We start from the raw sequence: 24,017 nt of genomic DNA, 5'->3' as shown, positions 1-24,017 counted from the left end.
ATGAAAGTGCTATCAATTGAATGTGTCCCCTCAAAAACTCATATGTTGAGATTTGGTTGGGTCAGGCTTAAGATGATAGAAACATATTCAGACTATGGTGTTGAAAGATGGTGTTTTAGTGAGATAGGATTAAGGTCATCAGGGATTCTCATGATTGACCTCTGGTGAACTTAAAAGAAGAGGGAATAAAACCAGAACAGAGACACATGGACACAGACATGTGCACCAACTGCTCTACTTTGTGGTGGGTACACCAGCAAGAAGATCCTCACCAGGTGTGGCTTCTGAACCTCAAACCTCCAAAGCATGAGCAAAATAAATCTCTATTCTTGTAAATCACTGTTTCAGGTGTTTTCTGTTATTAGCAGCAGGATAGACTAGAACAACAGGCAATAGATCTGTCAGAAAGGAAACAAGCCATTTTATTCTTCAGCTGGGGAGGATGTTGGTGTTGAAGCCCAGTAACTGCCATGGTTTCCAATGCTTTGGCAAAACCTCAGATGCGTGGCCTTCGGGTCAAGCGTCTGTGATTTCATATTGTTGAGCATTCATTGTAGCCCTGAATGTTGCAGCTTTCTATAAGTTTGCTGTGGCTGAACCAAGACAGAAGGCATCTGCAGATTTCTACAGAAATTATGATTCCATGAAAGATTTTGAAGTGATGAGGAAGGCTGGTATCTTTCAGAGTACAAAGTGATTTTGGAATGTAAAGAATGTCATTGAAGGGACCAGCAGTTATAACTATGTTGCTGGACTCCCATGTAGTTGACCACAGTTAAAGTCCTGGATCCGGTGGCTTAAACTCACACCCAGTGTGTGTGCGTGCATGCCAAGATCCCAAGAGGAGAATGGAGGAGAAGGGATTGTGGTGGGACCATCCCCGCTGGGTGGTGATTCCTTGCTTTCTGTCTCTCCTTCTCTATCTGTCTTTCTGGTGAGTGCACATGCCTTATAGCAAAAACCTCTCAAAAAAAAAAAAAAAAAAGTCATTGGATTGGGGCCATGTTCCTAAACTATGAAACATGAATACATGGGTTAAAGAATAGTTTCTCTTGATAAATAAATACTGTGGACAGTAATAATAAAAAAAAAAGAAAGAAAGAAAGAAAACAATTCAGACCATGAAAGTGAGACATTCTATGTCCCCACTTAATATATACAGAATGTCTGCACTTCATAGCATAAACTGAAAGACTAGAAGGTATTAATAGCATGCAGAGCAACTGAGGACACTGGAAAAAGTGTTGGAAGAAGGTGAACAATGAGGGGGCAGAAGAAGGGAATCAAGGAGAGGAAAATAGCAAAACATTTAGTGAACAAAAAAATGCAAAATTATTTGTTGATGTTATTGTGTATGGTAATATCTTTGACTGGGCTCATATGCAAAATACTCATGCCCCAAAAGTTTATTTTGTAGGCTGTAAAGATGTATAGTAATTAAATGTAAATTAATAAATAAACAAATTACCTTCAACTCTGGGGGTGGGGGAGAAAAATAAATACAACATCCAGATCCAGACAGGCCAGAATTCTAATTTTGCTTCTGCCAATTAATGACTGTGTGTTCTTAAAAACTTTTTCACCTCTCTCTGCCTTGATTTCCTCATTTTAAAATAGATAAGTATTCCTAACTAGTTGACTTCTCGTGGGGATGATGGATAATGTATGGAAAGCTCACAATACATAATGCAATCTTAATATGGACACTGTTGCTATTAATGAACTTAATAGAGTGTCAGTCTGACAGTTTCTTTCCGCTTCCCAACATATTCTTTTACACCTCCACAAGCATTTGTCTATGGAAGACTATTCTGACAGTCAACTCTGTTATTGGGTCATCAGGAAAGTCATGATGCATGCATAGAAAGACATAGAAAAATACATCTTGACTTTCCTAATGACCTAACAGTATAGTTTATGTTTCCTTTTGCTGCTCCCTCCTCCTCTTCTGTAAACTCATGGAGTGTGTGATTTATGTCACATACATGTTGCACCTAAGCAGTGCCCAGCATTCTACCTTACACATAGTAGGCTTGAGTAACTGCTGCAGAAATTAGAAGGATGTGTAAGGGTAGAGGAGGAAGAGCTATTACCATGAAGACCGTGAGTAAATATGAATTCAGAGGAATATGACTGTTAATCAGTGTTTCAATCTATATGTACTTTTTTAATATCTGTAAAAGTTGGTCAGTGTTTATATCTGAAGTTACATGACAGTGTGATGATTAAACTCTTGGACTTTGGTGCCAGTCGTAGCTGGGTCTGCATTTCAGCTGCTTTTCTTAGGCTTACAAGGTCTTGGTTTTCTTATCTGTAGATAGTAACGGATCTACTTTGTGGACTATTTGGATCCAGTGAGGTTTTGCAAAGAAAAAAAAAGGCATCTACTACATAGGTACTCAGTAACTCAGTAAATGATGGCTGTTTTTGCATTATTTAGAAGAAAGAAGAAGAAGAGCAGGGATAGTGATGGGAGGGGAGCAGAGTCGGGCTCAGCAGCTGTGTCATGAGAAATGCTGAACATTAGCAAGTAGAAAGCAAGGAGGCAATACAGTGGGTTGTTGCGCATGCATGAAAGGATGTGCAGAGAGTACTGTAGCCAAAGCTAAATCGTTGCAGTTTTCCAGGGAACGAAAACATCACAGTGGGCTGTTGGCAATGACAGGCAGTTGTATATAGCAACAGGGTAGTATGATGAGATTTTCAATTAATAAATAAACAAATTACCTTCAACTCTGGGGGTGGGGGAGAAAAATAAATACAACATCCAGATCCAGACAGGCCAGAATTCTAATTTTGCTTCTGCCAATTAATGACTGTGTGTTCTTAAAAACTTTTTCACCTCTCTCTGCCTTGATTTCCTCATTTTAAAATAGATAAGTATTCCTAACTAGTTGACTTCTCGTGGGGATGATGGATAATGTATGGAAAGCTCACAATACATAATGCAATCTTAATATGGACACTGTTGCTATTAATGAACTTAATAGAGTGTCAGTCTGACAGTTTCTTTCCGCTTCCCAACATATTCTTTTACACCTCCACAAGCATTTGTCTATGGAAGACTATTCTGACAGTCAACTCTGTTATTGGGTCATCAGGAAAGTCATGATGCATGCATAGAAAGACATAGAAAAATACATCTTGACTTTCCTAATGACCTAACAGTATAGTTTATGTTTCCTTTTGCTGCTCCCTCCTCCTCTTCTGTAAACTCATGGAGTGTGTGATTTATGTCACATACATGTTGCACCTAAGCAGTGCCCAGCATTCTACCTTACACATAGTAGGCTTGAGTAACTGCTGCAGAAATTAGAAGGATGTGTAAGGGTAGAGGAGGAAGAGCTATTACCATGAAGACCGTGAGTAAATATGAATTCAGAGGAATATGACTGTTAATCAGTGTTTCAATCTATATGTACTTTTTTAATATCTGTAAAAGTTGGTCAGTGTTTATATCTGAAGTTACATGACAGTGTGATGATTAAACTCTTGGACTTTGGTGCCAGTCGTAGCTGGGTCTGCATTTCAGCTGCTTTTCTTAGGCTTACAAGGTCTTGGTTTTCTTATCTGTAGATAGTAACGGATCTACTTTGTGGACTATTTGGATCCAGTGAGGTTTTGCAAAGAAAAAAAAAGGCATCTACTACATAGGTACTCAGTAACTCAGTAAATGATGGCTGTTTTTGCATTATTTAGAAGAAAGAAGAAGAAGAGCAGGGATAGTGATGGGAGGGGAGCAGAGTCGGGCTCAGCAGCTGTGTCATGAGAAATGCTGAACATTAGCAAGTAGAAAGCAAGGAGGCAATACAGTGGGTTGTTGCGCATGCATGAAAGGATGTGCAGAGAGTACTGTAGCCAAAGCTAAATCGTTGCAGTTTTCCAGGGAACGAAAACATCACAGTGGGCTGTTGGCAATGACAGGCAGTTGTATATAGCAACAGGGTAGTATGATGAGATTTTCAATCACTCACTCATTTATTTTCAGAACAATTCCTAAGCATCTGCCACACGCATCATCCTAGAGTAAGAGCTTTGTGAGAAATAAAGACGTAACAGGCAAGACGCTCACACGCAAACACAAACACACACATACCCCACCTTGAGCTGCTCATGCTTAGAAAGATTATTAGCAGTTGGGCACTGGGAGAATTCAAGCCTGATCAAGTCCAGGTACCATTCCTTGGAAGCCCATAGGTATCTAGGGGAGGACTACCTAGTACAGATTCCTGTTGAAAGTACAGTCCATTCACTGTGGCCACAACAATTCTAATAGAGAGAGTCAATCAATCCACAGCAGTAAGCTTGTGAATACTGAGAGTGTGTTATTATGCAAGTGAGTTCCCAGAGCCAGCTAAAGAAGGAGCCTAAATGCTGGCAAAACGCAGGAAAGCAAAATCCACCAGCTTTCTGTTAGTAATGAAGCAATATAAGAAATAAGAAGTCTTTTGATTGTAAGGCTTAGAATAGCTCTTCTTCTATCACCAGGTGACCATATGCCTAGTTCGTGTGCTTAGGGCTCTACACATATTATCTTCTTTAAAGGTAGGAATCAATCTTTGGGGACATAAGAAACTGTAGGGAGCCCTAGAAAGAGGTTCTGATGAGGAAGATGGTAGAGACCATCCCAACAAAATCTGAGGTGGTGATAGAAGGAGTCAGAGATACCCTGCATCTACACTCCTAAGCTAAATGCTAAGGTTTTATGCAATCTACAATGAAAATGGGTTTCTCTAGTGCTTCTTTTCTGCCTGCCCAGGATAGATTGTCCAGGATGACCTCTTTGCTGTGTTCTAGCTAATTAATTTACCTAAAACGTGTTAACCATGATTCATTGTTCTTAGCCTGTCTGTTCAAATTTTTCTTTTCTCTTTGTTTTTATAAATACTATTTGGGGTTTTATTTCTAAATAATAGCCTGATGACTCTGTTCCTCATATATAGTAAACCACATTGGAACTAAGTAAATGTCTCTGTGCTATTCTCTGATAAAGTGATTGAGTTTTGGGGCTTTGGAGTCAGCTGTACCTAAGTTCAAATCCCAGTTCTGTCACTCTGTGGGTGACCTTGAGTTTTCTCATCTGTAAATTAGGAATTTAAAAAGGTCCCCACCTCACAATTCTGTGAAATAATTGGATAACACAGTATGTATAAAGCCCTCAGGATAGGGTCTGGAACTCAATAATCAAATGTCTTATTTAAATTATTATCAGCATGTTCAGGCATATTATTATGAGGGCTTGTCAAGAATCTCTTATGACACTGATGGAAAATTATCACTACATCCGAATTACCTGCACTTATTTTCTGATGGCAAAGGGATTGAAATGAGTCCTGATACCATGAAGACGGGGAACAAAATGGAGGAGGAGAGAAGAGAGATTCTTGTAAGAGCACACTGCCACGGCTTCAGAAGGTGCCAAAGATAAATGCTCTAATTTTTGAAAATGGTCCTGAGTGCTCTGATGAGAGAGAGACCATGTCCTGGGGATGTCATGGATGGCTTGATGAACATTGTATGTTAGAACTAGGCCTCCTTGGGGATCACAAAGGGAACATTATTTCACACAGGGAGACTTCTTGAGAAAGGGCTGACAGGTGGACCAGGGTGACAGGCACAGCAGACCACTTTGAATGGAGCATGACAAAGAGTGGAAGAAGTGAATTTTGGAAGAAGGAATAGGATTTCATCATCACGGCTCTTGTTTCCAGCCTAGAGTGTTTCAACTTTACCTGATGGGCAATGAGAGAATACTAGACATTTTAGAGTGTGTGTTCATACATCCATGTGTGTGATTGTGTGTGTGTGTTTACATCTCCTTGTGTACCAGGGAAGACAAGAGAGTAGTTCATGGAAGGAGAGGTACTTATGACTCAAGCTGGACCCTGGAAACTTGGTTTTCCTTAATCGTTCATCGTACCCCATGCAAAAAAGAAAAAGGAACAGCAGCCAGTTCCAGTCTGTTTAGGAAATTGAAAACAAAGAAACATAGCAGCCAGGTTTGAGTCTGTTTAGGAAATTGAAAACAAAGAAACAAACAAACAAAACACTCAAGGGCTTCAGGTAATTCCTAAGGAAAAAATGTTTCTGGAGCCAGCCTCGAGCTTCCCTTAATGTATCTGAATGTGAGTGTGTGTGTGCGCACCAGTACATCTGCATTTCCTTCAGCTCAACTTTATTGCTTTGTGACTACAAGCCCCAGATGATGAGATTTAAAAGGAAGCAGCACATCTCCCGCCCTGTTAAAAAACTACTCGTGATTGTCATAATGACAAGTTTACCAGGGTGACAGGCACAGCAGACCACAGCAGGTGAGCACCCCTCTTTTCACTGGGAGACTCCTCACCTCTCCTCATCAGGCTCTCAGAAGGCAATTAGTTAATGTAAATAACTTCACAGAATACCTGGCAGGTAGTTGGAACTCACTGAATAACTGCTGCTCCCGTGTTGATGGCAGTAGCAGTGGTGGTGATTAAGCAGGAGCTGCAGCTCTAAGCAGATTTACTTCAAACAAAATGGTAACTGTGAGAGGGGAAATGACTTTTTCTTTAAGGTTTGCGGAAGCAAACAAGCTATATATGTTTTCTGAAAAAAAAAAGGGAGAAGCTAGAGACTTAGGCAGACTTTGTTGAGTATGAACCTTAGTGTCCTTATCTGCAAAGTGACATTACTGATCCTTACCCTTAAAGTTTATTATGAAGTATAAGCCAGGCATATAATGCAAAGAACCTAACCCCATCTGTGGCAGACCCTGCACTGCTTCTGTCCCATAAGATCCCTTCTAATTTTCTTGTCCAGGGAGTCTGTTGTTTTAAGTCACCATTTTTTTTAACTGCCGAAGGGCGTGTATGCTCAGCAGAGACAGAGAGAGAGGGGCAGGCAGAAGGCATGCCCAATAATACATGGTCCTGCTGCACTCCTTTCTCCATTTCTCCATTCACATGCACACATGCATAGCATGTTTTTCAGGCTACTGGGAATCGGGACCTAAACCAATTTTGGTCACATGGGATCTGGATCCTTAGACACTGGACTACAGGGCTGGCTGTCACCATTTTTAAAGAAACATTTTCAGCAAAGAAGGAGGAAGAGGAAGAGGAGGAGCAGGAGAAATCTCTTTCATTTACCAAACTTACAGCCCACCCTGAAAGTATCCACTACTTAGGATTGAATATTTGCTTATAGAACTGTTGACATACATTTACGTAGGTATATTTTAACCCCAATGGGATATTGTGCTGTGTTTTGTGAAACTTGTTTTTTCTACTAATACAAAGTTTTAAAGATGTCTCCATGTCAGTTCACATGGATCTACAATTGTCTTTTTCATAGCTGATTAATATTCCACGGTACCATGATATGTTTAACCAATAGTCAACAGTGGGGCTTTATTATATTTTGTACTATTATAAATAATGTAACAGCCACATACATGGATTTTTTGTGACCACAATTATTTTAAGTTCTTTCAAGTAGAATTACATGACAAAGTGAAAAAAAATTAAATTTTAATAGGTATTCCCAAATTGTCTTCTGAATCTATAATACAAAGGATTAAACTAATTAAATGAATTCTAATGAACAAATATTGATTTGAAATACAGTATGAGTCAGGCATTGTGGAAGTACATAAAAGTAATCAGGGACTAAGCCTTTTTTGAGAAGTAAGTTTACTATGGGAAGACACTTGGTCAACAATAATAATTTAAGGTATACAGTACTCAGGCACAGTTCAAAGTAGACAATACACCTTTTAGAAGCAGGTGGCCTTTGGCATGGTGAAGGATAGCAGGATTGTGGATTATAATTATCTTATAATTATCTTAAAGGAACTCTACTGGGCAAAGAAGTGGTCAGGGCTGACTTCCCGAAAGAGGTGATCCCCGTCCAGAGGACTGGAAGAGGAAGGAGACTTTAATAGGGTAATAAAGTGACAGGGCATATAGCGTGAAATAAGACAGGCTTTGAAGCAAATATATTTTAATTCTGAGTCTGTTTTTAACTAGCTACGTAACTCTGGACAAATAACTTAACCTCTAGGAACTTCAGTATATTTATTTGTAAACTGGGTAGTAGCCACAATCACCTCACAGAGTCATTGTTCGTTATTTCATCCCATACTCAGTGAGCACATGGAATGGAACCAGCCCTGCTCTAGAAAATGGGGATGAGCAATGAACAAACCAAAACCCTCGTCCTCATTGAACTGACATTTCAACTGAGAGTAATGAAGTGATGTGTGGTTGAGAGCGTAGTCTAGACTCCAATTCGAGTTAAGCATTTGCATTTATACCATTAAGGCAAGAAGGCATGCCAAGCATGAAGGGGGCTTGAAAGATAGGGGAGACCTTGAGCAAGGATTCATTCATTCATTCATTCATTCATTCCCTGAGAGAGACAGATAGACATCCCAACATGGTCTGTACACCACTATCTGCCTCCAGTCTCAGTCAACCCAGATCACAGAGTGCTCAGGAAGGTCCCGAGATGCAAACCTGGGACCTTTCCCATGAGGTCCAGATACGTTACCACTGCACCACTACCTAGCCTTTTGACCAGGATTTGTTTAAGGGATACTGAAAGTTTGTTTTTCCCATTCTTTACTTTCTTTCTAATTTTCCATCTACCTCTCTCATGCCCTCACTCTTTAAATTATTCTCTGTTAATATTGTATCTTACAAGATCTGGAGAACAACTCTTAGGCTTTTAAGCCATTAAAATTATTTAGAGCTTCCATGTAAAACAAAGCCAGCTGACCTAGCTCATTTGAGCCTGGCAGATCTACTTAGGGGCTAGGGAGAGGGGCTGCTTCTGAGACAGACCCACGTGCCTAGGACAAAGGTTCTTCTTCATTCCATGCTGCCTCAGGGAGGAGGAGACTGTGAGAACACCAAGCACCTTCAGAGAGCATCTCATCCATCCTCTACACTCATTGTACAGTGTTAGGAGGAATGCCAAGGAGCAAGTATTTGAAACGAGATTTCTCTATTTTAAGAACTGACTTATAAAGTGCATGGAGGTGTGTGTTTGCCAGCCACAAACTGGGGACCAATATGCTGTAATTCCTAACCTAAAAATGACATTTCCTAGTAAAATGTTATTTATTTATTCAATGAGAGGAAGAGAGAGACTGACACACCCAACAGAGTGTTCACATCACAGTGCATTCCCAGTCTTAGCAAGCCCACATCATGGGCATTCATACTCATGCCCCTGGCATGTTCAAGGTGATCCTTGTACAAGAACCAGGAAAATTTTCTTACGGGTCCAACTGTTTTACCACCGTATGCCACCTGGCCTCAAAAACGGTATTTATTTTTAAAATGAGACACATACTAAGAAACTCTAAGACTGGTATGTAGTTAGCAGGGGAGGAAGGGCTTATAGCTTTTTTTTTTTTTTGGAGAGGATTTTGCTATAGGGCACGTGCACTCGCCACACAGACAGAGAGAGACAAAGAGACAGAAAGTAGGAAATCACGGGGTTGGCCACACTGCAATCCCTTCTCCTCCATTCTACTCTCGGGATCTTGGGCATGCACGCACACATGCCCGGCGTGAGTTTAAGCCACCGGGTCTGGCACTCGAACTGCTGTCGACTACGTGGAGTCCAGTGTCATAGCCATTACGCTAACTGCTGGTCCCAGGGCTTGTAGCTTTTAAGAAGCAAGAATGAGACCTTCTGGCCTTAAGAGAGATGGACTTTCATGGGGACCAGCAGTTAGCATAATGGCTGTGTCACTGGACTCCCGTGTAGTCGACTGCGGTTCGCGTCCCGGACCCGGTGGCATGAACTCATGCCGGGTGTGTGTGCGTGCGTGCCCAAGATCCTGAGAGGAGAATGGAGGAGAGGGGATTGCAGCGTGGCCATCCCCCATGGGGGGGTGATTACTCACTTTCTGTCTCTCTATCTCTCTATCTCTCTTTCTGGCGAGCACACGTCTCTCAAAAAAAAAAAAAAAAAAAAAGAGATGGACCTTCAGTCATAGGTTAGCAAACCTCAGAGGGATGAGGACATTTGAAAAAGGTTGCAGGATCTGTCTGGTGGAATTTGTAAGATCGTTAAAACTTTCACAGAGCACATTCCAGGGGAGTTGTAGTATTGTGGAGACCATCTTCCACTTCCACACTTAGAGAAACAAAAGCCCAGTGACAGGAGGGAATTACCAAAGTCACACAGCTGGTTAGAAGCAAATGTAGTTTCAAAACCAGGACTTCTGGACCAGTGACTGTCCCCAACCTCCATTCCTACCTCATCAAACCTGCCCTATTCTTTGATCCAACCTATACTGAACAGATAGGCTGGGAACTGATCACCTGTAGCAATAGTAACTGTTATGGGTTCAGCTGTTAATCAAGAACCAGGCTACACACCAGGGACTCCATAAACACCATCTCAGAACATCCTGTGTGGGAAGGACAATTTACTTGCCCCATTTTGAAGATGAGAAAACCAAGGCTTCGGGAAATTTAAAAAGTTTTCTCAAAATGATATTGTGAATAAATAAGCAGTCTTTAATTTGATGTATTTATTTTCCCATTTTTAAAAGAAATCCCCGGACCCACAGGTGGCATGGTAGTTGAGATGCTGGACTCCCAGATGGCTGACCGTGGTTCAAGTCCCAGCCTGATGGCTTGCTTTCTCACTTTCCAATTTTCTCTCTGTCTTTCTGTGGTAAAAATCATAAATAAATAATAACAAAATTAATTTTTTAATTTTTATTATCATCATAATCTTCTTTATGTTACATTGGATTGCATATAACTTTACAGTGTATTACATTGCTTTTTCAAAAGGGAATTCCCTGCATGTCAGTCAATACAGAGACATTAATCTCCCCACTTCATCATTCAATATATTTCTATGTTTTTCCCAATCATTATTATTATTATTCTAATTATTTTTTCAAACAGTCAGTCACTATTTCTCATTTTGCTTGTAAAAAGACTTTACCCATCATGAAATACTTCTCAGACCAATCCAGTTGAGAATACTATACATGTCATCATCAACAGGTAATAAGCCATATCTGTTTCCCTCTAGTGTCCTGCCTCTCTATTAATAACAAAATTAATTTTTAAAATAAATTTATTTTTAAAAAAGAAAGAAAGAAATCCCTAGCTTGGGGGTCAGCAAGTGGTATGGTGGTTAATGGTGCTAGACTACCATATGGTCGACCATGGTTCGAGTCCTGGACCTGACAACTTCCCCTAGCAACTTCCTTTGTCACTTTCCCTCTCTCTCTTTCTCTTACTCTGTCCCTGCCAAGTGAAATTTAAAAATAAGTAAATAAACAAAGTTAAATAAGATAATTTAAAAAGTAAAAAAGAAAAAGAATCTCTAGCCATTAAAAATAAAGGGAGAAATTTCATATAAATTAATTTCTACGGCCCCATGCAAACATGAATAGGTTGATACATCTCCAAGTTCACTATATGGCTATTTCCATGAGGCTGTAGTCATATGTGTATGTAACTTGGTGCCCAGCTTACTATTAAACCTAAGCAGCCTGTGACATAGTGGTTAAGGCATCTGGGTCCCACTGGCTGATTGCAGGGTTCAAGTCAAGGACCCAGCAGCATGAGAAACACACCAGGTGTGTGTGCATGTGTGCCCAAAATTCCAAAAGGAAGGAGAAATGGAGGAGAATGGATTATAGCATGACCATCCTTCTTTTGCCCTCTCTTTTTCTCTCCCTGTATCTCTCCACTGAGTGTACACACCCTCTGGCAAATTTAAAAAAAAAAAAAGACTAAGCACATTCCATGTTATTACACAGTCTGAGTGAACATCACTTCTAGTAGCTACACAATAACCCACATGATAGAAGTGCCAGGGAGACACTAGGAGGGGAGGCAGTGGAAGGAGAAGAAAACACAGAGACAACAAGGGGGAGACTGACATTTGGAGGCAGAGTATAAATAAATGAGAACAGCAAGAAGAAGGCTGAGAGAAGCCCATGAGATCTGGCCATGATCTGATTTGCAGGGTGTTTCAGGCAGGGTTTTTAGGAGGGCATCAGAATGCAGGGGAGAGCTGGGGGAGAAAGGCGTAAGCACCTGTGCACATTTCTAACCTAGACTCTTACGACAACCTCTTTCCCATCCTGTAGCCAGGTGACATGTACCAGGACACTCTGTTGCCTATGAGGGTGCACCCAGCACCCTCCACTGCCAGTTGCCACCTACAGGAAGTCCTCCCTGCCCCCTCCACCCCCGCCCTGTGACAATAAGCAGCCCTTCCCCATCCACACAGAGCTAGGACTCTATCTTAGGGCAGATGGCATATCTATCAGATTCAAGCCAGAGTCCCAGGGCCTAACTGATAACTGCACAAAATGAATTAATTACCCAATTAATTGATCAATTAATTAATTAGCATGGGCTACTTCACCCTTTCCTTCCGCTTCTTTTCTCCTCTGCAGCAGCACTTTTTTTAAGCTAGCCATTTATTTTTTTTATTTTAATTTACATTTAATCACACATATCTTTAGTGTACAGCATTGCTTTTTTTGAGCATGAATAACATGTATCAGTTTAGACAAAGACATTACTATATACATTATCATCAATAAAAGATACTCATTATTTTGACAATTAAATGTACTTCTTTTTTTTTCTTTCCCAGTTCCCATCCCTCCCTCCTTCCCTCTAGTACACACCCCCAAATTATCCCTATCTCTGTACCTACCATGCCCTGACTGCTACTGCACCTTCCAAACTTTCTGTTTCAGCCATGGAGCGCAGACATTCAGTGTATATTGACTGGGTCCTCTGCAGCACTTCCTAGTCATTGTGGTGCATAGGAATCACAGGGGACTATGTCAAAATTTAGATTCTCTTTCAGAGGGTTTGGGATATGGCCTTAGACTCTGCATTTCCAACAAGCTCTAAAGGAAAAGCTTTGCCTCTTTAAAGTCCAAGTTAGGAAATTCTGTTGTCTCCCAATCCAAGAATGTCACCATCTTCTACTCTAATAAATTCCTCATTCCTTCTTTTACTAAACACATTCCATTTTTTAAATAATCATGTACTATGTTCCAAGCCCTATGCATTGGATCAGAGATTCCATTATGACCCAAGGAGACATGATCTCTGCCCTCTTAGAACTGATGGTCTAGTGAGAGAGCTGGCATTACTCCAGCAACTGAGCAGTTGATCAATACTTGCAAACTGAGCTGTATTCCAGGAGGAAAGAAGCAAGCACAATGCCACGACGGTCAATTGGGATCAGGGGACCAAAAAGGAGTAACTTCTCTGAGAAAGTCTAAAGGATGAACACGTTAAAGAAGAAAGGGATGGGACCAGCAGATGGCAGAATGGTTATGTCACTGGACTGCCACGTAGTCGACCATGGTCTGAGTCCTGGACCCTGTGGCTTAAAACTAATGCTCTACGTGTGTTTGTGTGCACGCCCAAAACCATGAGAGGAGAATAGAGCAGAAGGGAATGCAGTTTGGCCATCCCCCAAGGAATGATTTCTTGCTTTCTGTCTCTCTATTGCTCTAGTGAGTGCACATACCCTCTAGCAAAAATCTCTCAAAAAAAGAAAAGAAAAGGATGAGAAAGAGGATAAGCAAAAGCAGTGTGATTGTGGGTAGCAAGAATACAGTCAATGTGACAAGGGTCTTTGCAATCCCTAGCAGCCCACAAGAATTCCTTGCCAAGCAATATAGAGGCAGGAAAATTAAGTCTTCCTCAAAAAGCTAGCACCTTTTTGTCCAAATATCTAGACATTCCTGGACTACAGAAAAAATCTTGAATCAGTAAGGTGGAAAATAGGGAGGGGCATGAAAGGACAAATCTACCATTTCCTAGTATAGGAGGAAATGAAGTATAGGCCAAAAGATTCAGGTTTTGATGTCAGATGGACTAAAGATTTCGAGTTACAATGGTCCCTCTGTTACTTACCGTTTGTCTGAGACAAGACATTTAAGCCTCTCTGAACTTAGTTTTCTCTCCTGTAAAATGGAATAGTAATACAGTACTCACCTTGCAATGTCGTGACTAGACGTTTTTGAGTTAATTTGTACAAAGAAGTTGTATTTGCACTCCTCCCTCTTAGTTGTTCCTCACACACCCTAAGTTCCTTTAGCAGAGGTAAGCTCTTGTTTTGGTGGCTCAGCACCTTTACTGATGGTGCTTCATCATTTAGGGGAGAGGCGGGGAGGAGGCAATAGCATGAAACCCCAATGTGTAGAAATAAGGTTACTTTCTAGAGGGAACCTGATTACTTACGGCACTTTCAACACCTAATGTGTGGGTGGTTTTGCCCTATAGCAACCAATTCTCCAACTCTCTGGACATCAGTGAGATGTCCTATAATTTAATTCAATTAAATTATTAAATAACCATATGAAGAGATATATAGGGTGAGATCTAGAAAGGTTCCCAAGTGCAGGAGCTTCTGTCTCCATGGAGTTGGGTACTCACTGACCCAGAAACTCTCCCAACCTACAGTTTAGGGATTCTTATGGATATTTGACTATTATTTCTTGGGCTTCTTTTCTGAATAATTGCAGGTGGGGCTGAAAGATGCAACTTTCTACTCATGGCTAGCCTTTCCAAGGACTTGCCCCTCTTCTGAGGCTATCCAGAAGCCCACTAAGAGTCATCGCAAAAGACTCTCTTATTACTTGGGAAATTACAATGTTTTCAGAAGTTAAGAAACACAAGCAGAGAACAAATGTGTATTTCTTCCTTTCTCTCTTTTTTCTTCCTTTCTTGCTTTGTTTCTTTCTTTCATTCTTTCTTTTTCTTTCTTCCTTTATTATTTTTTTTTAAGATTTTTGTCATAGGGCACACACACTCAATGGAGAAAGAGAGGGACAGTGAGAGGAAAAATGAGAAATCACCCCTTAAAAAGGATGATCATGCTGCCGTCCCTTCTCCTTTACTCTCCTCCTGGGATTTTGGGCATGCACGCACATGCGCTGGTCATGATTTTCAACCCATTGGGTCCAGAACATGAACCACAGTTGGCTACGTGAGCGTCCAGCACTTAAACCACCACACCACTTGTTGCTACCACAAATATGTATTTCTTATTGTGTCATACCTTCTCAGGAGAAAATGGTGAAAATTTATCTTTTAGACCTAGCATTGGCATGCTGGTCTTCAGGCCAAAATCCTTTTAACCAAGAAGTCAGTTACATCTATGAGAACTCCTTGGCCTTTTAGCAATGGACATGTTGAGACATTAGGCTTGATATTCATCAGTATTCTCCAAAACTAGAAAGGGTGACCTGGAAATTTGGAAAAATGGAGATCCTTGAGAAGAGTTTACAAAGAACATCTCATATTTTGAGTAAAGGGACTATAGAGCTGCTCCTAACCTTGGGCTTCATTTGCGTGTGAGGACTGAAATATCCCCAGGCCGTATCTGGAGGTCAATACCAGGCAGAGCTGAGGCCAAAGCCCAAGTGGAGAATGTGCTGGTTTCATGACTTTGGGCTGGTGATTTCTCCTAGTACAGCCTTTGTTTACTCATCTTTAAAATGGGCATCCCAGGATCCATCTCGATGTGCTGTGAAAAGGAGAGATTAAGTCAGTCAGTGGACATTAAACATCCCACAGGAGGTGTCGGCATTGCAGGGAAAGTGGGATTAAGAGAAATAGGACCACTGCCAGGTAAGGCAGAGTGACTCGTGGCCCCGCCACTAGGTGCTAGTGACACAAACACACCTTCGTACCTCTCTGATCCCCAGATGTGAAGAGAAGTGACAACATCTGCATGCTGGGCGTCTTATGGTTCTGTCCAAGACCGCCAAGTCAATAAAGCATTTTACAGTGTCTGACACAAAGTGGGCTTCAGTATGTGGTAAAATTACATTTTACAAATGATACCATTATCAATCAAAAAACAGGGACTGGGATAAGCATCAGTTAGAGTTTACCTGCTTGGTAAGAAGAGAAAAACAGCAGACTCAGGATTTAGACGTATTCGGCTGAATTTCAGAGTTGTTGTCCTTCTAACCACTGAAGCTTTCCTTGGATCAGCTATTCTATACTCATTTTGCAGAGGAAGAGCTGAGACCCAAGGAAATGAAGAGCCTTTCCCACGTTCACATAACTGGTTAGAAACAGCCTACACTGAACCTGCTTGCAGCCCAGTGCTCTTCCCATCATGCCATGGCAACTCTCATCCTACTTCTTGCCTAGTACCAAGAACTTCATCACCATGGCCCAAGTTCTTCCAGCCACACACCCCCCTTCCCCACCAAGAACTCTCCCCAGCGCAGCTGCTCTACTGACTAGTGACTGAAAACATCCCATATTTTCCAGCCTCCACACCCCTGCCAGTGTTACTCTCCCTACCCAGAATGCCCTCACCCTGCCCTTTACCTAAGGACACATGGCTTCCAGTCTGTTCTTTTTCTCATCCTTGAGGGCCTGAAACTAGAGCTACACCGACAGAGGTGTACTGTGAGAAAATGTGAATGTTTGGCTCCTACTGAGGCACGCGCCCCCTATAATTTCCATGAGGAATGGATATGAAGAAACCTGGTCCACGTGGCTCCACTCACCTTCTCGTACACGCCCGAGAGTTACGAGCAGTATAGATTATTTTAATGACAGTATTACTTCCAACTGCGTCTCTCCCATCTGTTCTTCCCCAATTATGAATGCAGAAACCCAGCATGTGTCTCCATTCTGGCAGTAGAGAAAGAAATATAAGTGCTATAAAAGGGAGTATATTCTTTGAACAATACAGTTGGCACCTGTGAAGCTCTTGTCGTGCTTTAGATTCTCCTGCATCTTCAAGAAGGAGATGGAGCCTACTTTTAAAAAATACCACAGTGTGCCTGAATCGAAACATCCTTCCACTTCCTCTCCACCCACGGGAATCAAGAAATGGCAAAAGCCAGTGGGGTTACATGGGATCCAGGAAAGAACCTAGCATTCTTGTGGAGATGGCTCCAACCAAGGTAATGCAAAAGCTGAATACATGGGGAGTCTATGTAAGGTCTTAAGTCTGTGGGAAATGGAATTAAAGTATGGATTTATTTAGGTGCAAAAAAAAAAAAAAGAAATCCATGTGTAATTTATCGTAATATGCATTCTCTGTAGTTTATGAATGCCACTCCTATTTCCTATATCATATTTATGTAGTGGGGGATGGAGGTTAGGAGAGAATTGTAAATGCAGAACCCATGAATAGACACAGAATGTAAGGTTCTGGAAGTATGTTGGGCAAAGAAAACTCAGAGAGTTAGCCTTCCCATTTTGGATGTGAGGAGCCAAAGGCTCAGAAGTGTCAGGAAATGGCAGGCATGTATTCCAACCCAGCTGTAATGTGGAAGCCAATGTCCTTAACCACACCAATAAAGGGAACCCAGCTCCTGCACCCCAGCCACAGGTGAACTGACATCGCTGCCTGCAAACCACCCTGAGCAAAACCTAAGCGTGCATCCTTCCCCTCTGCCACAGCAATAGGCAGGATTAGACACAGAAAAGAAAATAAAGGGCAGTCAAGTTTTAGATTTCAGAAAACAAATCATTCTCTGGGCAAAATACACTTCAGGGGGGAAAGAAATCCCTAAATGTTTTATTAAAGAAATTCAACAACTACAAATATTAACAGCAAGGCTATGAATTATTTAAAATTCAACTACCTAAACCAGCCTATAAATTAAACATGAAAGGTTCTCCTCAGAAAAAGACTGGAGTGGCTCCCGGTTCTAGTGCTTAAGAAGAAAGAAGGCACTTAAGAAGACAAGGGCAAAGACCTCGGGATTATTGAGCCCCTACTGTGTGCTCAGTGCTATGCTTTTCCCAGTTAAAATCTCACACTAGCCTTAGGAGAGAAAGAAATGATCAGTTGTGTTTTCCAGCAGGAAACCCAAGGTTTGAGGCAGGGAGTGATTTCTCTGCACTCACAGTTGGGGGACAGCCAGCATTCGCCTGGATTCAAAGCTTTGACTTTCCACAGTACCAGGATGTGTCTTGGCTGGAGGACACATGTAAGGGTAAAAGCAGTAAGCAGAGGCCTTAGATACAGTCACACTCAACACAGAATAATGACTTGCAGATCCCAGTTCCCCCGAACAGCACAAAGCGGCAAAACCTCCTGGAGTTAGAATGGAGGAGAGTTAGTCACACGAAGACGATCATTGCTGCTGCTGCCACTGGTGTTGTTGATGTTTTTAGGCAAGTTTTTCTTTTGAATTTATTTATTTATTTATTTATAGAGAGATTTTTGCTATAGAGTGTGTGTACTTGCTGGACAAACAGAGAAACAGAAAGTGAGAAATCATGGCCACACTACAATCCCTTCTCCTCCATTCTCCCCTCGGAATTTTGGGCACACATGCACATGTGCCAAGAGTGAGTTTTAAGCCACCAGGTCCAGGACCAGAACTGTGGTCAACTATGTAGGAGTCCAGTCATGTAACCATTATACCATCCACTGATCTCTGAACTAATTTTAATTCATAGGAAAATTCCAGAAATGTTACAGAGAGCTTCCATGTATATCTCGCCTACTCTCCAGGTTATCATCTTACCTTGCCATGATACATTTGGCAAAACAGGAATCGATACATTATTATTAACTGAACTCCAGGTTGCATTTGAATTTCCCCAGTTACACTACTGTTCTCTTTCTGTCTCCGAATTCAATCCAAGATACTGTAATTGCATTTACTTGTCATGTCTTTGTCATTTTCTCTGGTCAGAGACAGTTTCTTAGTCTGTTGTCATGACCTTGACTGTAGTGAGGAAAACTGGTCTGGCATTTTGTAGAATGTTCCTCAATTGAGGTCATACGATTTTTACCAGCTGTATGACAGTAGTTAAGTAACAAAAATGCTCTTCAAATTTTATCTTACCATGAATGTTAAGTGAGAGGGAGCAGGGAAAGTCTCCACACAGGGTCAGTACTCTTAGCCATCATGATCATTATGGGGTGATCTTACACTCTTGTCAGGGAGTAATTTTGCATGGTGTGCTGGAGGGCCTCAGATTCCTTTGTTGTAAAATCATGTAATCTCAAAACAAAAAGGACAGCCAAGGGCCAGATGGTGGGGCAGTGGTCAAATGTGAGGCCTTTGAGACACTCCCACATGGAAAGGATCCTAGTTCAAGTCCAGAGTTCCCCCTCAGCACATCGGGCATACACTTGCCCATGACCCCACGTGGGCTGAAGGTTGGAGGGTGATTGCAGTATCTGGACTCTCAGGGATTTGTCTCTCTTGCTGTTCCTCTCACTCGTGGAAGACATAAATAAACTTAAAAAAAAAAAAAAAAGACTTTAGGATCATCTTGTCTGACCTTCTGTTGTCGTTCGAGTGCTTTGTTCAAAATGAGACAGCCACTGCTCTCAAGGTGGCTATTCCATCCTAGACACTGCCCTTCTCCCTTCTTTCCTTACCTCCCCCGTCCGGTGCAGTCCATTCTGAGGCTCCCAGGGGGTTCAGTCATTCACTCTGTCACTTTGCAGAATGACGATTTCATTCCTTCCCTTCCCGCAAAACTCTACTCAACCTTACACTCTTGTCCTCTCAACAGATGCCCTTACTTCTCATTGCACTGAGAAAACAGAAGAAATGATAAGATTCTAGCCTATTGACTTACTGGTATCTTTATACTCTTTCTTGCTCTTATGATTAGTGTTTTCCCCACTGAGTCCAGCCTCTCAACTCAGACAAAGCGAATTTACCTTAAATAGAGGAAACCTAAGCTTCTGGACCTTCCCCTTCCATGTCTGCTTCAGTACTGAAGGCTACTGGGGGTTGTAGAATGTTCAAAATGGGAGTCGTAATTAAGTCCATTTTACAGAGCATTTCAGGTAAATTGTCTAATGTGTGTGTCTCAAAGTGGTGGTGGTGGGGGGCAGTGTCTCAAGATATTTTGGTTGTCACAGTTTGGAAGGGGGGCTGGTGCTGGCATCTTGTGGGTAGATGCCAAGAATGATAGCCTAACCTGCATGCACCAGACAGCCCCACAACAAAGGGTTATCTAATCCAAACTGTCAATCTGCAGAGTTTGAGAATACTGGCTTAAAGAGATTTCAGACGAAAGATATGTGCATCTTGAAAATGCCATTGATTTGTAATGATGTTTTCTCTCAAACTGCATATTCACTTCCATTTCTAATTTAGCATTTATAACTTTGCATTTTATATTTTTTCTTAAAAAGACCTCTCCAAATTGCAGTAGCTCAGGTCCCACAAAATCTGGACTGTACTTAGACTGGATTCTTCTTCCCCCATGAAGTGTTTCACTTCTACAATTTCTTCCCTCTCCTGGGTTGTGCCAAAGGCTGGGTATCTTAAATAGCAGAAATGTATTTCTTACAGTTCTGGGCTTTGGAAGTCCAAATTCAAGGTGCCAGCATGGTCAGGCTCTGGTGAGGCCTCCTTCCCTGGCTTGTAGATGGTTGCCTTCAGAAAGGATGTTTGATTTTTCTGGTATCTTTTGTAAAGATACTAATCCTATCAAGTTAAGACCCCCAAACTGATTACCTCATTTAACCTTCATTACTTCCTTACAGGCCCTTTCTCCAAATACAGCCACCCAAAGCTAAGGCTTCAACCTAGGAATTTGAGGAAGGGGAGGAGACACAGAAAACATTGAGTACATAGCAATGTCCATTAGCATGAACTTGGAAGGTATCTCATCTTACAAAATTCTTTCCTTGACCCCTCTAGCCCAAATCCAATTCACTGCCCCCTCTTTTATAGCATGAACCCTCCAAAGAGCCACTCCAGACACCATCTTCAATCCCTTACCTTCCTTCTGTCTTGAATCCACTTCCACCAGGCTCCCATCCTCTCCTTTCTCCTTGTAATATATCAAAGTCCCATTGTGGGTGACCCAGTGACCTCTGTCTTGTCCAATCCCATGGCTGATTTTCAGTTCCCACCTTCTAGATTCTTAGCTTATATAGCATAGCTGGCCACTCCTTCCTTCTAAAAACATTTTCTTTATTCAGTTTCTAAGACCTAGCCTTCCTGTTTTTTTGACCACCTCACAGGCAGCTCTCCCTCACTCTCCCCTGCTGTAGCCTCACAACTTCCTGACCTCTAAGTGTTAACACCAAAGAACTATCCTTAGTCCTCTTGCCCCCTCAGTGATTTCATTTGACACCATAGTTTAAATGCCAGTAGCTCCAGCCCCAAACTCATCTGGATGGCTACTGGGCATCTCAAACGTACCATGTCTGAAGCTAAACTCATTATTCTTTCAACCTTTGCTTCATTCAGTCTGCCCCATGCTGGAAATTGGTATTGACATATAAACTGTTCTCAGGCCAGTATACTTAGAGTTAGATCCTCGACTATTTCTGTCTCTCACATCTACATCCAAACAATCAGCAAATCCAATCTCCTCTACCTTGAAAATGGACCCATTTTTTTAAATGTCTCAATACTATCAATCAGTCATCTAGCCATGCCATCATTGTCCCTGGCGTGGGAGATGGTGGTGGTCTCCTGACTGGTCTCCACCTCTCTCCTTACCCATCTCCACCACAGACCTCCACTTACCCACAAGAGCTAGGATTACCTTTTATTTTTGTAAAGGTTTTTGCTATCGGGTATATGTGCTCAAAAGAGAAAGAGAGACAAAGATAGAGAGAAAGCGAAAACTCACCCCCATGCCACAATCCATTCTCCTCCATTCTCCTCTCTGTATTTTGGGCATGGAGGCAATGTGCCCAGCATGATTTTCAAGACACCAAATCTGGGACTCGAACCATGGTTGATCATGTGGGAGTCCCGCACTTTCACCACCATGCCATCTGCTGGATTGCCATTTTAAAAAGATCAGGTCATGTCATCTCTTGCTCAAATGCCCCCTACTGTGGCATTTGTAGCACACTTAGAATGAATCCAATGTCCTCTCCACCACCTACAAGGCCATTTCTTGCCTGACCCCTACCCACCTTTGCCATTTCCTACCTCCCCTCCCTTCTCTCTAGTTCCTGGCCCATGGTCCTTCTAGCACTCCAAGTTCAGCTCTGCTTCCAGACATTTACCCATCTTCTTCCCTCTTGAGGAACTGTACTTCTACCAGATGTTTAAGTAAGTGGCCCCACCACTGCATTCAGGTCTCTTGAATCTACATCATACGTATATACATTATCTATAATATATGATGTACATGTTATACATGCATATATTATTTTTAAATTGCACATTATGCCAGGGCCTTTAAAAAGTTCACCAAAAAAATGCTTGTTATGAAAAATATCTATGCATAGATTTCAAATTTTTGAGCCAAACAAACTTGTCCTTTGGTTCTCTTTAGTCATAAACTGGTATATTTATGTTGTATTCAGTTCTATATACACAGCCTTAAAAATGTAAATAGTGACTTCTCTGAACAATTGAAAACATCCTGGACATGAACAATTGAAAACATTCTAGTTCTCATGCTACCTTTTCCCTCTACCTCTGTAGCTTTTATCCCTGTCAATCCTAGCTTCTCCCTGGGACCACACAGAACAGGGCTCTCCTTTTGCTCTGTGAGAGACTTCAGAAAAATGAACCAACCAAAATCAAAAAAGAGAAAGCATCCTTATCCAGGCTAAAGATGATGATGATGGTTGGACCAAAAGATGGTATAATGGTTACATCACTGGACTCCTACATAATCGACCGTGGTTCGAGTCCCAGACCCAGCAGTTTAAGACTCATGCCTGGCTCATGTGTGTACATGCCCAAAATCTCAAGAGGAGAATAGAGGAGAAGGGATTATGGCATGACCATCTTCCCCTCAGGGGTGATTGTGCTCACCTTCTGTCTCTCTCTGTCTCTCAGGCAAGTGCATAACCCTTCAGCAAAAATCTCTCTCTAAAAAAAATGATGAAGGTGATGAAAGTGCTGTTTTTGATAGGAAGAAGGTGAAGGTGATGACTTCCATTTATTGAATCAATTGTATAGCAGGTTCTGTGCTAAGAATCTCTCAATGATTACCCCATTTAATATTCATAGTAGCTCTATGATATGGGTCTTTTATCTCCATTTTACAGATAAGGAAAAAGACTGACTCAAAGAAGTACTGCATCTTGCCCAGGTTTACAGAGCAAATGAGGACAGAAATGGTACTCCTGCCCTGATCTGATTAACCTTACAGTCTGTTGTCTTATCCAGGTCCTTTTCATACTTTCACACTTATTAACCAACAAGCTCTATGTAAGCACCAGAACCAAAGTCCCTCCAGACCCAGAGCCTGCCTCCTTTTACTTTACCACACCTTGACTATTTCTGTCTCTCACATCTCCATCCAAACAATTAGCAAATCCTAGCTCCTAGACTGCAAGCCTTCATGCTTTAGGTTTAAGCTTCCACGGTCTGATGTCCCTGATTCTCTCATCTTGAGAATCACTCACTGATGACTCAATTCCAGGCATTCTTGGTATCTAATCTAGTCTTGTTCGATGTGTTTGTTTCCAAACATACATCGTGATGCCTTGGGTAATGAGCAAGACAAGATTTCTCAGGCTGTCAGTGTCATGGGGGTAGGGGGTAATTTGAGGTCCAGGAGAGGGGAGGATGTCCCCAGCCTCCGTGTCCATCAGTTGTCTGCAGTGCTGAGGCTGAGGGCCAGGTCCTGCAGTTCTCGTCCTCACTCCTGCAGTACAGGTTCCTCCTGCAGTGCCTTACCTCTGCACCGCTGTGTCACCTCCTTCTCCTGCCCTCCCTTCTGTGCATCACCACCTCCACCACATTTTGTTTTCTAGTTCAGATGGTAATGATCTTGCTCTTACATAGCCCCTTTCTGCCAAATAGATCCCTATACACTGTACAGGTGTTGGTAACGGATATTACCCACCATCCGTCTTTCTTAATCACACGCTGCTCCTGAAACGCAGCCACTTTTAGGGTGAAATATGACCCCCATTTAGCCTTGCTTAAACACCAATGGGCGAGCCCAGGAAGGCAGATCTGCTTTTCTACATGAAGGTGCAGTGCACACAGAAACAGACATTGGAAAATTTTCCTGGGTCTGGGATTTGGACAAAATGTTGCTGCTTGGACACTGACTCTGAGACTTCTGAGGGGCTGTCGCTCA

At 41.9% G+C, this 24,017-nt stretch overlaps 1 long non-coding RNA gene across 1 annotated transcript; it reads left to right on the top strand.

The window, feature by feature from the left end:
- The first annotated feature begins 68 nt into the window (after positions 1-68).
- On the top strand, positions 69-10,985 carry LOC102498965 (uncharacterized). Its single transcript, XR_333728.3, has 3 exons — positions 69-715; positions 6,842-6,844; positions 10,975-10,985. It is a non-coding gene; the product is annotated as an uncharacterized LOC102498965 (long non-coding RNA).
- The last annotated feature ends 13,032 nt before the right edge of the window (positions 10,986-24,017 follow it).

The sequence above is a fragment of the Tupaia chinensis genome, unplaced genomic scaffold, assembly GCF_000334495.1.
Source record: "Tupaia chinensis unplaced genomic scaffold, TupChi_1.0 Scaffold000081_1, whole genome shotgun sequence".
In the NCBI taxonomy this organism is placed as follows: domain Eukaryota; kingdom Metazoa; phylum Chordata; class Mammalia; order Scandentia; family Tupaiidae; genus Tupaia; species Tupaia belangeri.
Note: the sequence above shows the minus strand (reverse complement) of the source record. Positions and strands in the feature narration are given on the sequence as shown.